Genomic DNA, 14,289 nt, shown 5'->3' on the forward strand with positions numbered 1-14,289 from the left:
GGCGGCTGATCCCACCCCGCCATGTTAAAGGGCTCCTGTCCCATGATTCCCAGGCTCTGCAAGGCTGAAGCCTAAAACATAGGTAGCTAACTTTACATGTATGCAATTTGAGAGGTGCTTTGGCATAAAGGATCTGCTTTCGCTGTGCTAATGGTCTCTTAGATATCATGGCTGTGGGGTCGTCAGCCCAGCAGGTGTTGATTGATGGCTGTGAAGGCCACACCAGTTGGGGGACTGACTTGGATGGTTCCATAGATAATGAAACAATTAAGCAACACATTTTTTAACGAGAACAAGTTGTAAAATAGGGAGGGCGGAGCTCCAGTGCATACATGGGCAAGCCACCCCTGAACTGCCCTTAGTGCCCAAGGGATGATGCATGCAGGGCTTCGAGATGGTGACACTGGCATGGCGAGCAGGATGTTATTATTTCCTGGCTATTTATGGTGACTGACTTGTTCGAGATGCAAGTCTTTAAATGACGTGAGTGAGTAGATCCTGTTACGGTGCATCAAAAAGGACCGTCCAAATTCCACTTTTTTTAAATACTATTTTTGTATTTTATTTTTACTTTGTGACAGCACTATAAAGGCATCTGAGATGGAAGGGCGCGTGATTGAAGCAGAGGTCAGTGTTCTAAAGTGTGCTAGTGCACAGAAGCATTCACCTAGATAATGCATTCCACGTGTACCCCGTTGGAGTGAAGTGCATAGGGCAGGTTTTGAAATGCAAAGAGGCATTATAACTCTTCTGGACTCATCTTTTGTGAACTTGCCCCCTAAGGGATGAAAGAAAGCAGAGATTTATTGTTGCACCTTAAGCACTTTGCAGAAGAATCATTTGCTCATAAAGCATTTATAAAATTGCTGTTCACATTCATCTGAAGGCTGAGGCAAAAGATGAGCATGCACTTCCGGAAACCTGCTGGAGTTTTTTTTTCTAAGCCATTTTTCAGTTTTCCAGGGTAGCAGAGGTTTAAAATCATTATGTACTGCTGACGGCATGCCTTTCAAAAATATCTGAAGACTGAAGGAAAAGTAAGACGAATTGGTGTCATCTGTTTACAGTTCCGTTCATATTTCAGGACCCTGGAATATTCTAAAGGGAGTTCTCACATTCTCTTAAGATTGTGATCATTTCATATTTCAAAATCTATAAAATAGAATGTAAATTCGCAGCACCTGGCCTCTTCTAGAAGTGAGCAGCAGAAAGGGAGATAACTGATATGATTTTATTTTCAAAGCTGTAATTATCAGCGTGCATTTGCCAGTGCCATTACCATTATTGAGGGGAATCGGAATAAAGCAGTATAATTAAAATGCAACCTGGAAGTACCCAGCTAATCAAGTGAGCAATTACACAATTGTAGACATACAGCCTAAAAATGCTCAAATATTGCACACATCAGAAGATGCTAATTGTGTAATGTGAAACAATGACTTTTATTTAGCGCTCAGCAGAGCTGAAAAAGAGTTTCCTGATTCTGCTATGCTATACATTATTTCTACAGGAACATTTACATTTTGCCACAACGACGCACACAAAAACCTAATCCTAATGGACAGTGATTGTGGGGCTTAAGCTTCCAATCTAGACATTTAATACTAACGTGAAAGCTGTTTTTCTGCATTTTTTTTCTCCTCTGCAAGCGCAGACCACAGGCATTCAATAGTTAGTAAAAAGCACATTGTATTTCAGAGATTTTGAGGTGAGAAAGAACTGCCAATGTTAAATATTTAATGAAGAACAAAGGGAGTGTTACCAGTTGGTACTTTCAGATGAGGGGCGGAATCCAAGGATGTCTTGGAAGCGGATACTGGAATATGGAGGAGTGAGGCATTAGCCTTCCTGGCTTGGCGCCTCACTCCGCCACTTCAGAATGCATGGCTGCACCTGGTGCCCCATATTTAACATAAAAAATATGGTGCGTTTCCCCTTGCGCTGGTGCTATACTTACTTAGTGCAATGGTTTCTGCATGCAGAGATGTTTATGTGCAGAAAGGTCCCCCTTGCTGCACATAAATAATCTTTAAATGCAATTTTGTAACTTCTATGTGTGCTGCCTAATGCAGTACACAGTATTTAAAAAAACTGTATTAAAAAAAAATATTGTTTATGTGCAGGAAGGGGGACCTTCCTGTACATAAACAATCATTAACCTTTTGCTGTTTTCACGTGTGCTGCAAAATGCAGCACACATGGAAACAGCAAAACAAGGAGAAATAAAACATTTCTCCTCGTTGTGCCAGGGTAAGACCAGGTTTTCCCTGGTCCTAATTGTGGCACTGCCTTCTATTTACACCTCCCTTGTAAATAGGGGGCAGCATCAGAATCAAAGGGTGTTGCAGTGGAATGTTCACAGAAACACCCATTACCCTCCCCTTTCACGATAAGCATAGCGTGAAAGGGGGTCTTATTTACAAGGCAGCATTAAGCCACATTAAGCGGCTTAATGCTGTTTTATAAATAAGCCGAGGCCCCTATCGCCACAGGAACATCATAAAAAGTGATGTTCCTGTGGTGATAGGAGCTTGTAAATATGCCCCCAAGTTCTTTTTTGGGAAATAGAAAAGTACTATGATGTGTCATATTGCTTGAATATTCTTTGTGTATTTTAATGAGTAAACTCATCTTGAGTATGGTCAAATTTCCTTTAGACTTGGAGCGGAACATACCTCTCTTGTCATCTTTGATGGTGTGGCTTTTTACTATACATGACTCCTTACCTATAGAACTTCTACAGAGGTTCTCATGCTGCCACCTTCCTTGATTCCTTGATTCAATAGGGATTCTCCTGTCTTTAGTATACTTTAGGATTTTGTAGATATTTCGAATTTTTCCCATGTATGCGGAGAAGGATCGAAAACATTAGTCTAGTTATAAAATCCTTTTCCTTATTTTTTTCATTGCTGCCATCAAAATACTTATATGCTTCTTGCTGTTGAGGACCAATATTGTACGTTGCTTTGGTCTTCCTTCGATCACCTTGTACTTTTAAAGCATGGGCTTGAGATTGATTTATACTAGTTTGGCTTTGAGTTTTGTAATAAACCTTTTAACTTTAAGTTACTGACAGACTTTTATTGTGTATTGTGTGGTCCTAATGGTCATACTGTACCTTAAGATTCAAATGTGTTGCTAATTCCTTTTCCTCTCAGGCTACTATCAAGGTCTATTGCACAATATAGGACCTTTCTCCCTTAGAAATCTCTTTGTCTGGTATCATCCATCCAGACAGTTGCTGTCCTCAGGCGCAAGTTGTATAAAAGTGCCAAGAATCCGAACTACAGGCTGGGGTGGCCGATGTCTGTCTTACGATACCGCAAAACTTTGGAATACACTGCTGGCCGAGCTTAGAGGGGCTGCCTCGCTCACCACTTTCAGGAAAAAGCTAAAAACATGGCTACTCCATAACTGATTCACTGGTGGTGATTACTGCATCTATAGCGCCAAGACCCCTCTGGGTATTCGCGTGCTTAACAGGTCTTTTTAACATTAACATTAACAATATTGACCAGCATTAAATTGATAGAACCAGCCCAGAGTGCTCTCAGATGGCAGCATACCAAGGATGGTTAGTTCCTGAAGAGGGAAGCTGCAGAGGTCAGGATGATTCTACACAGGACGAGATTTCATTTGGATATGTGTTATTTTTGCATGATTCATTTCTGTTGATTTTTGGTTTTGCGGACAATCGTTTCTTGTTGCTAATGCATGCATGAAAAAAGTGCATCCGTCAAAACTGTAAAGGAGGGTGAGCTGATGTGAGAAGTGAGATTGCTGTCACAGTCTGCCGTGCTGGGATACGTCGGTTAGTGTAAAGCCATGCTGTTATTGGCTGGCTATGTCACAAGGTGCCGTGCTGTTATTGGTTCATGATTTGGAATAAGAATTTGAAGTTAACTATTGATTTTTGTGTTGAAACTAATGCATTTTAATTGAAAATGAAATGTATCAAAGTTGTACGAGTTTGTTTAGAGAAGATGATCAGACACCTCTTGGGGGGGGAGATGCACCACCCAAAGACACTGCAGGACATTATATGGCGATGAATGTAGGGTTACACACATGTATTTGGATTTAACAATGGCACAGGATCACTGAGAATGAAAATGCACTGATGTTTCCATGTTATGGTACATTTAATCTGAGAATTATTGAAAGTTTGTGAATTATATATGAAATGAGACCACACAGTTTGAAGTGCCTAACGCTTGGGAGCGGGCGGCTCACGCAGGAGAAAAGGAAAGCTATTAGGGGCGAGTGAAAAAGGCAGCGTGCACTTATGCAGATGCAAGGTGGGATGCAGAGCAGAAAAGGTGGAGCACGGACATGATAGAAGGGGTAAACTTATATACATTATAGCAAAGCGGAGAAGTGGAAAGAGGGCCAGAAAAAAGAAAAGGATAAAACAAGAGAGTTCGAGGAGAAAAATGTAGCTAGTAATAGTGATACTAGGGACAGTCTTCTAGATGTATTAATGTCCGTATAATGAGATTCCAACAGAAGGAGGTGGGAGCGATGCTGCAGGTGGGAATACTAGATCGCTTCTGCACCGGTAATTATGAGTTCTAATACAATAGGGATTTCTCCTGTGAAGATGGACCAGTGCATGATGGAAACTATTACGGTGAATCAAATTATGATGAGCGGACATTTAGGGACTTGCATTCCTAGGACCTTCCACTGTTTGTGCAGTCCCGGATGCACTTACAGTTCCTGTTACCATTGGACCAGTGGTTTCTATATATAAACCTGGTTCTTGAGGAAATGCGATTCAAAACTCAGCTGTCCCTGTTCAAAAACAAGCACCAGAAGTTACACCCATGAGTCAGAGGGTGGGAGAATTCATCCTTTAAGTCCAATAATGTAGGTTCTCTGTGTGGTGCAAGTGCAGACCCATGTGTGCATCAGACTGGATTTAGACCTTTAAAGGCATCCCCGGGTTTACCAGATCTTGGTTCACTTACAGGGGAACCACCTTCAAATATGGCGAGTAGCACACCTAAGGGAAAGGTAGTATGTAAAGCTCCTAAGGTACATTCTGGTCTTAATGGTCAGGAACAGAGGAGGAGGGTGGCAAGTTGGGTTTCAGTCCCTTCTTCACATTGTTTTGTTTTTGTTCCTTACATAAGGAGTGTTAGAGTTCTGTGGGTGCGTTTCTCCCATGTTTCTCTTCATAGTGTTAGAGTTCTGGGGGTGTATTTCTCCCGTGTTTCACTTCACAGTGCTTTGCTCTGCTTTGCAGTGAAAAGTTGGACGCTTCTTTTGCATCTGTCATTAGTTTATGTTTCACATGTCTTTTCATGTGGTCGTGTGTCACTTTGTTCTTGTGAGCTTATCGTTCTTGAATCATTTCGATTTGTTTGTAATATTAGAAGGGTAGGATGGGCTATATTTTGTGTGTATCTTTTCACTCTTCTTTCCTCCTTTCTTTAGTCTTCGTTCCCTCTCGTGATGTGGTTTACCCTTCACCCCTGGGTTCTGGACTATTGCCTTCTTTTTTTAAATTGTTGTACATAGTTGTTTTCATTTTTGTTTGGTTTAATTCATTTTCAATTTTAAGGGGAGAAAATATGTGGTATCTTCCTGTTGTGTTTATAATGTTCCCTGTTACCTGGTTTTTGAAATCTCTTAATGCTACATTGAATAAGAGTGATAGTATGGAAGTAAGTCAGGGAACACCTCAGTCCGCTTTAAAAGTAAATTTGGTTGATGTTGGAATTGGTTGAGATGGTAAGTGGTTGTCTTTCGTCCGGTAGAAACGTTTCAGTAGAATGAACTTTTGTTCATGAGTAAAGATGCTTCTAGAAGAGCAAGAGAAGCCCATGCAAAATTATCCAATTTAGTTCAGAAATAGAAGGTAGGTTGGAGTGCAAAAAGGATTTACAGAAAAGCCATTATCTCACATTTAGTGATCAGGACACAGAACATATGAGAATACCAGAGATAAAGATGCAAATTCAGGAATCAAAATTCTGAGTATTTGAATTTGCAGTGAATTATAGAAGTGGGAAGTTAAATGGTCAAACAGAAGACTCCCAAGAAGACTCCCAAGAGAACAACGGGAAAGCCGGGGAGGGAGCTTCAAGCTTTGCTTTACAGGAGGTACTCAGTGAAGGTTACATATATGTACCGTGGAGTAGGAGTGCTCTTTCGTCATTTACAAATAATTTTTCTAAAATAAGAGAGAAGCCTGTGGAGTGGTACAAACAAGTTGAGCGGTTTGTGAAAATTTCAAAGGATTTGTGGACGAAATTGAATACCTTGCTTGATATTGTGGTCCTACGTGATTTGTGGACAGCGTTCAAAATGGCTATCGAGTGGCCTGAGAGAGAGCCGACAAGAGATCCTGCAGCTAATGGTCCTTCACCTATAGTGATGAGGAAGTATGTACAGTTAATGACATGGTTGAAGTCTACGGTGTTACCCCAAGATATTGACTGGGTCAAGATCGATCGGTGACCCAGGCACCGAAGGAGAAGATTCATGCATTCTATGAGAGATTGTCACAGGCATTTAAACAGTATAGTGTAAAGGAAACAGTGAAGCCAAAAGACATGGGACATTTAGTGTCCAGGTTTGGGACAGGATTGAAGCCTGAGAATAGTATGATGATTCACCGCATTTGATTTGTTGGCAGAATAAGTTGGTTTACTTAATTTTGCATTATGCTAAACATTGCAACAATGACATTGAAATGAGGCAGAAAACGTTAATGGAGGTACAAATGAAGGCTGGTCAGAGAGTAATTCAAAATTCCCCGTTTGTAGGGAATGCTCCTTCGGTGCAGGAAGTGTATCAATGTGGAGTTCCCGGGGATGCAGGGTGGAGGTGGATTTCAGTCACATGGTAGAGGTCGGGGTGTACCTATTGATCCGAGTTCTGGAATTGATGTGGTTACATAGAAGGAGTCTAATCCATGCCACTATTATAGTAGGTTGATGCACTGGAAGCAACAATGTTGTCTTAATGCCACAAATCAGGGCTAAAATTCAGTGTTTGTACCACGTCAGAACAGTAATTCCATGCACCCAGGCCTAGATCTCAGAATTTTAATGTACCACAAGCGCCAGTGATGCAGGTTCCCCAAACTCCGCTTCCACAGCAAGCTGGTAATGTTCCCAGATTTTCTTCAAACCAGGTCTCGAATTTGAATCAGAATGCTTTCCAGAAAAACAATTCTTACCAATAATTTCACATGTTTGATATAATTCAAAATTTCAACATCGGTCAACCTTACTGATGGTACCTGATGGGGGAGGAATATTGGTGCTTGGCGCAGTCTCGGAGGTAGACCAGAGTAGGCCATTTATAGTTGCTGAGGTCAATGGCTCTGACATATAATCTTTTGTTGATACTGGTGCTGCCTGTCTACAATTAGATCAGTGGAAGTTCCAAACCTACCCCTCTCGGAAGAACTTTCTAGGTTGTTGGATTTGCTAGTCAACAAAGAAACCCCATTATTGAAGATCCACTGTAAAGATAGGATGTTTTGAGGATAATAATTAATTTGTGGTTTGTGATTGAGTCCTGTGAGTTTGGTAGGTTCTGATTTGTTGTGCAAATTGAACTGCATCATATACTGTACCCCGAAAGAAACAGAACTGCAAACTCTTGACGTGAACATTGCCTTTAAGTTGCCAAATCAACATTTAGTTATTGGAATATATCCAATGATGATGACAAATTTGACTTTAGATCTCATGGATTCAGTGAGACCAGAAGTTTGGGATTTTTGAGGAAAGTACATTGTACTCATTAAAGGAATTGAGCCTGTCCTAATTCAAAATAAGGCAGAATGTGGAGTATTCCAGAACACCGCAGTATAATTTGATCCCTGAAATTATTGCTGGAATAACCCCAGTTTAACGAGATAATGATTTAACAAGGTACACTGAAAGATATTATGGGGAGTCCATGTAAATCACCATTTATGGGTCTGAAAAAGCCTAGAAGTAAGTACTGCATAGTGAACGATCTTTGTAAAATCAATTACATTGCGATTCTCTGTTCTCCCATGGTAATGAATCCTGATGTAATTTTTGTTTCAAATTCCATGTGAGACTCAGTGGTTCACTGTTGTTGAATTGTGCCAGGCATTCTTCTACATACCCTTGCCGGAGGACAATCAGTTCCTCTGCATTCAGGTTCGGGAACCGTGTTTTGTATGGTGCAGAGTCCCACAATTTTTAACCAGATCCTTAAGAGGAATTTTAAGTCTTTGGTTATGCCTTGTAATTCGTTAAATACATGTGAAGCATGCAAAACTGACAATATTGCACTGCTAAACAACTTGTCTGAGAAAGGACATAAGGTGTCCCTGAATAAATTGCAGTACTGTTTGAGAGAAGTCTTATATCTATCGAGAAAGGTGTTATGTGTGTCACTAGAGAAAATTTCAGTGATGATGCAAATGTCCACCAGCCTCACAGAGAGAGGTCAGGATGTTTTTGGAAATGGTGGGCTACAGTCATCAGTAGATGCCCAACTTATCCCTAGTGGCTAAGCCTTTATAAAGGAGGACACACAAGGATGTGTCAGATCAGTTGCCTTGGGACAATGACTGCCTAGTTGCATTCTTAGGTTTGGGAGAAAGCCTCTGCCATACCCCAGCAACGTGGGCATCTCCAGAAATGTTTTTTTGGGGGACATAATTTGAACGTCATCCATCCTCCAATCCTTTCTAAACAGAAGTGTGATTTTCAAATATTTTTTAAAGCAAAGAGAAAAATCCAGGGAGATGGGCAAGGGCCCCATCATGCCCCCAGCTCCCACAGACGTCCGTGCCCAGCACTAGGAATGCCTAATTACAACAAACCATTTTCATTTTTTTGCAGTGAAAGAGAAGGCTGCGCTTTTTTAGTCTTAACACAAAATCATGGGGGAGCTCGAAGAGCAATTGCTTTCTTGTTTGATCTAATAGCTGCAATACTGCCTGGCTGCATTAAAGTGGTGGCAGAGACAGGTGCCAGCATTGAAAGGTGCAAAAGTATAGTAATGGCGCATCCCTTGTCTGAATATGTTTGTAATTCTGTCAAAACTAGAACGAGGACGCAGCACCTCATGAACAGCCGCCTGGCCCAGAATGAGCAAATCATACTGGCGGCCGAGCGAGACCATATTCCTACAGAGGTGTTCTGTTTTGAATCCTGTCACTTTGCTACCCCTTCCTGGTGAAGCATGACTGCCTAAATTTCACTGAACTATGCTCAAGCTGAGACCAGACATACAAGATAAACCACTACCTGAATCTGATTACATATTGTTTGTGGATGGCTCACATTTACAAGATCATGAAGGAAATTTAAAAGCTGCTTATGCGGTCTGTACCATTTCAGAAGTAGTGGAAGCTGCTTGGCTACAAGGTGTAGTCTCCACACGAGTAGCTTAATTGATTGCTGTTACCCAAGCATGCCTTGTTTCAGATTGATTACAGGTGACTATATTTACAGATTGTCAGTATGGCTTTAGAATGGTGCATGACTTCAGACAGTATGGTCCCAGAGACGATTTATGACATCATCAGGATCCCCTATTCATAATGGTTTGCAATTCAATTTTTCCATTTGGTGGACTCTATTATTGCACCGGATCATTCTGGCTTTACGCCATACTAATGAGCGAGGCATAACTTAAGGCACCTGTTTGGGTGAATGGTGCACAGGGGCCAGGTGAAGGAGCCAGCAATATTTTTAGCTCTCTATGTGGAAAAGGCATTCGACTCAGTAGAATGGCTGTATCTTATGGCGGTTCTACGTAAGATGGATATTAGACTGACATATCTGGCCTGGATAAAATTGCTATATAGAAAGCCACAGGCAGAGTCTGCATTAACGGCCACAGTCTGGTATGAATTTCAGGGTTGCCAGCTATACCCACTGTTGTTTGCAGTGCCAATTAAACCACCTAACCAGAGGGCTAAAATAGGATTCTGAATAGGAAGATATGATTTGCTGTATGGCGGTCGACCACTCCTAAACCTGGCTGACCCTGAAATTTCAGTCCCAAGAGTGCACATGATCCTGGAAGACTTTGGTAGATACGCTGGGATTTGCATCAAATGGATTAAATCTGTGACCTACCCCTTAGCAGATTGGGTGCCGCAGGGTAACACGGATTGTACCCAAAAATGGGAACCAAAAGAATTCAAGTACCTGGGGATTTGTATAACCACCGACCAAACCCAGATTTTTAGGGTAAACCTGGAGAGGAAGCTTCAGGGCTATAAAAACTTATGTGCAACATTGGGCTACCTGTATCGATGAAGGGTGGGTCTGGACTATACAAAAGGATTTCCTTACCTAAGTTTCTGTACATCCTGTGTTAGAATCCGGGTTCTCTGGTTGGCACAGGTAGGTCCTTGTGACAAGCAGGGCACCTTTCCTCTAGTCAGGATGAGGGGTTACACTCCTAAAATAACCCCTGCTCACCCTCTAGGTAGCTTGGCGCGAGCAGACAAGGCTTATCTCAGAGCGTTATAGGTTAAGCATTTGTGAACACATACAGTAACCAAGTGACAACACTACAAATGGACACCACACAGGTATGTATATTAAACATAAGGATTCTTTATATAGGATTATCACAAGACCATTAAATGATTAAAAATACACAATACGGTTGCTTAGTTGGTAGAAGATTGCTTAGTTTCTCTTAAGTTCTTAAATGCGACACTTTAAGTCAATGTACCTTAGATGCGACACGCAGGGCAACGAAAGTGTTGCAGCGATGCAGATGCGTTGAAGTTCTTGGTGCAAAAGAAATAAAGACGGGATCTTCCAGATGCGTTACGCTTCTCCGATGTTGCGAGAAGGCTCGACTCGATGCGTCAGCTACAGCGGCGTCACCCTTGATGAGATGCGACGATAGCAGCCTTAGCAGCGGCACTCTTCTCCGACGTTGCGAGGCGCTTCCGCCCGATGCGATGCTGCAGCGGCTACACCCCTTCTGCGAGATGCGACGACAGTGGTTCCGACGGCGGCGCGCTTCTCCATGGATGCGAGGCACTTTTCTGGATGCGGTGCAATGCGACAACTACGATGGCTGCGATGGCGACACGCTTCCTCCTCGATGCGAGACTCTTCTCTCGATGCGGTGCAATGCGACAGCTACGATGGCTGCGATAGGGACACGCTTTTTTTGGCGTTGCAAGACACTTCCGGAATGATGCGAGATGCTTCCGCTCGATGCGATGCTGCAGCGTCGACACTCTCTGCGAGATGCGACGACAGCGGCTCCGACGGCGGCACGCTTCTCTTCCTTGCGTCGCGCTTCCAGCTCCTTGCGACACGCAGTCCCTCAGAAGGCCCAACAACAGCAGCAGGCACTTCCAAAAGACTCTGGGGAGCTGGGGGTGAAGTCCACTGGTCCTGGGACTTCGTTCAGGGGGCAAGCTCAGTTCAAGCCCTTGGAGATCTTTTCAAAGCACAAGCTGAAGTAAAGTCTTTAGCAGTCTTTCTCCTCTCCTTCAGCAGCAAGGCAACCACTGCAGGCCAATCCCCCAGGTCAGGGACAGTTACTCCTCCTACAGCTTTCCCAGTTCCTTCTCCTCTGGCAGAGGTTCTTCTTGTTTCAGCAGGATCTGATCTAATTTCTTGGGAGCAGGGTCCCAATACTTATACCCCTAATTCCTTTGTTCCTCTGGGGTTGAGGGGCCTTTGCCCAGTCCAAACCAGTTCTTGAACACTCTGTTGACATGACTCTGCCTTTCTATTCAGGGTGCAGGGCAGAGACATCAGCCGCTCCACAGGAGGTGGAGCCAGCATTGTGGTAGCAGAGCACAACCCTATTCAGAGCCCAGGTGTACTCCTCCCACCCATCTGACTGCCAATCTTCCTATTCACCACCAGGCTACCTAGCCCTGCCCCTCTGGGTTTCCCCAGCCCTGTCACTCACACAACCAGACAGGCAGATACACATCATAGCAGAGGCGGGCTGAAATGGTCAAGCAAGCAAATACCAACTTTCTAAAATTGGTATTTGCAAACACAGAATATTAAAATAAACTTTACTAAAAGATGTATTTTATTATTCTGAGTTCAGGCATACTAAACTCGAATTTCTACCATGTTCCCTGGGTCTGTTAGGATCATAGGATGTAACAATTCTAACAGCCCATTCTGGCCTATGGAGAACAGGTAGCCTTACAATAGTGAAAAACGAAAATGGCTGTAATTCACTATTAGGACAAGCCACACACATCAGGGCTTGTCCTACCTTATGCTTACAATGCACTCTGCCCTAGGGCCTACCATAGGGGTGACTGATATGAAGTTAAGGGAAGGTTTAGGGACTGGCAAGAGGGTGCACTTGCCCAGTCAGCATGACAGTACCAGACTGCATGCAGGTTCTGCAATGGCAGACCTTAAATACATTTTACCAGGCCGCTTCTGTGGGTGGCACAACCAGTGCTGCAAGCCCACTAGGAGCATTTGTATTTACAAGCCCTGGGCACTCCTGGTGCACTTTCCTGGGGTCTGACAGTAAACCAAATAAACCAATCATGGAATCCAACCAACATATACATTTTAAATAGGGAGCACTTGCACTGTGGCACTGGTTGGCAGTGGCACAGTGCTCTGAGCGGCCAACACCATAAAAACACATGAGGCACAGCGACAAAAAGTGGAAGGGAGTCTCACGCCTAGGTGCCAGGTCTAACACGCTGCAAAACACTCCATTTGACGTCCCAGATAGATTCTTTCATGAGGTTGATGCAGTGACTTTGGAGCTACTGTGGGATGGGGACCCACGCCAATAATGTTCTTGCCTCTCAGTAGGAAGTCTTATGACGGAGGGTTGGCACTTCCACCTCAGGCTACATTATTGGGCGTCCCAGCTGCAAGTGATCGGTGATTAGGTATTTACAACGCTACAAGAGTCCTCTCTGTTAGTCAACAGAAGGGTTATGGGACCTAAGGGTTACCTATGTTTGTGGTACGGGGTAGGAAAGGCAAATATATTACCACCCCCACAGCCACAATATTGAAGATCTGGCAGAGGGCAACAACAGCAGTGAGGTGGAAGGGGAACTGTCATTAGAGAGGCCACTCTGGGATACTAAAATGCTGAAAGAACTGCAATCAATAGAAGGCCACAGGCAATGGGATCTGCCAGGTATCTCAGTCAGTGATATATGGCACGATGATGGGTTGATGCCATTCCCAGAACTGCAAGGGCAATATGAGCTTGCCGGGGGTCAGTTCCTTAGATATATGCTGATGGCACAAATACTGTAAAAATATGCAGATACATTTAAAGACATTGAGAAAGAAACACTGTTAGAAATTACAGTACTTGGCGCCCCCCTGCATAGGCAAACTGGGCCCGATTCACAGAACTAACTTAAGACAAAATCCTAAACTTACTACCATTTTCGTATTCACAGAAGGTACTTACTCATTTTGGTATTCACAGAAGACACTTACTCATTTCGGTATTCACAGAAGTTAGGAGTCCTAAGTTTAGGACTCCTAAATGCCTTCTGTGAATACCGAAAGTCTTAAAATTAGGATTTTTCTCAGTTTAGGAGTCCTAAACTTAGGAGTCCTAACTATACTACTACTAAACTGAGAAAAATCCTAATTTTAAGGCTTTCGGTATTCACAGAAGGCATTTAGGAGTCCTAAAGTTAGGAGTCCTAACTTTACTACTACTAAATTGAGAAAAATCCTTATTTTAAGACTTTCGGTATTCACAGAAGGCATTTAGGAGTCCTAAAGTTAGGAGTCCTAACTATACTACTACTAAACTGAGAAAAATCCTAATTTTAAGACTTTCGGTATTCACAGAAGGCATTTAGGAGTCCTAAAGTTAGGACTCCTAACTTCTGTGAATACCGAAATGAGTAAGTGCCTTCTGTGAATACCGAAATGAGTAAGTGCCTTCTGTGAATACCAAAATGGTAGTAAGTTTAGGATTTTGTCTTAAGTTAGTTCTGTGAATCGGGCCCAACTATTTTCCTGATATACCCTACATTGCTAGACTACAGCCTACCACCCCACCCACTGTTAAGAGGTAAATGAGAATAGGACCTAGGCAGGCTAGAAGATGAGTTATGGGGGAATCAAGCTGATACCCTCAGGAAGTGGACATACAGGCCGGACATAGGCAGACACAACCGAATATACAGCATGGAGCCTATTACACCACACCACAGCTATGAAAGTGTGAAGAATGGAGGAGGACCTATGTCTCAAGAGATCCAGCAGACAAGGTACACTACTGCACACCATATGAGGCTGTCCATGCATATGGGAATACTGAGAAAAGGTCTGTAGGAAACTT

The sequence above is a fragment of the Triturus cristatus genome, chromosome 3_2 (genome assembly GCF_964204655.1).
Source record: "Triturus cristatus chromosome 3_2, aTriCri1.1, whole genome shotgun sequence".
Classification (NCBI taxonomy): Eukaryota; Metazoa; Chordata; class Amphibia; order Caudata; family Salamandridae; genus Triturus; species Triturus cristatus.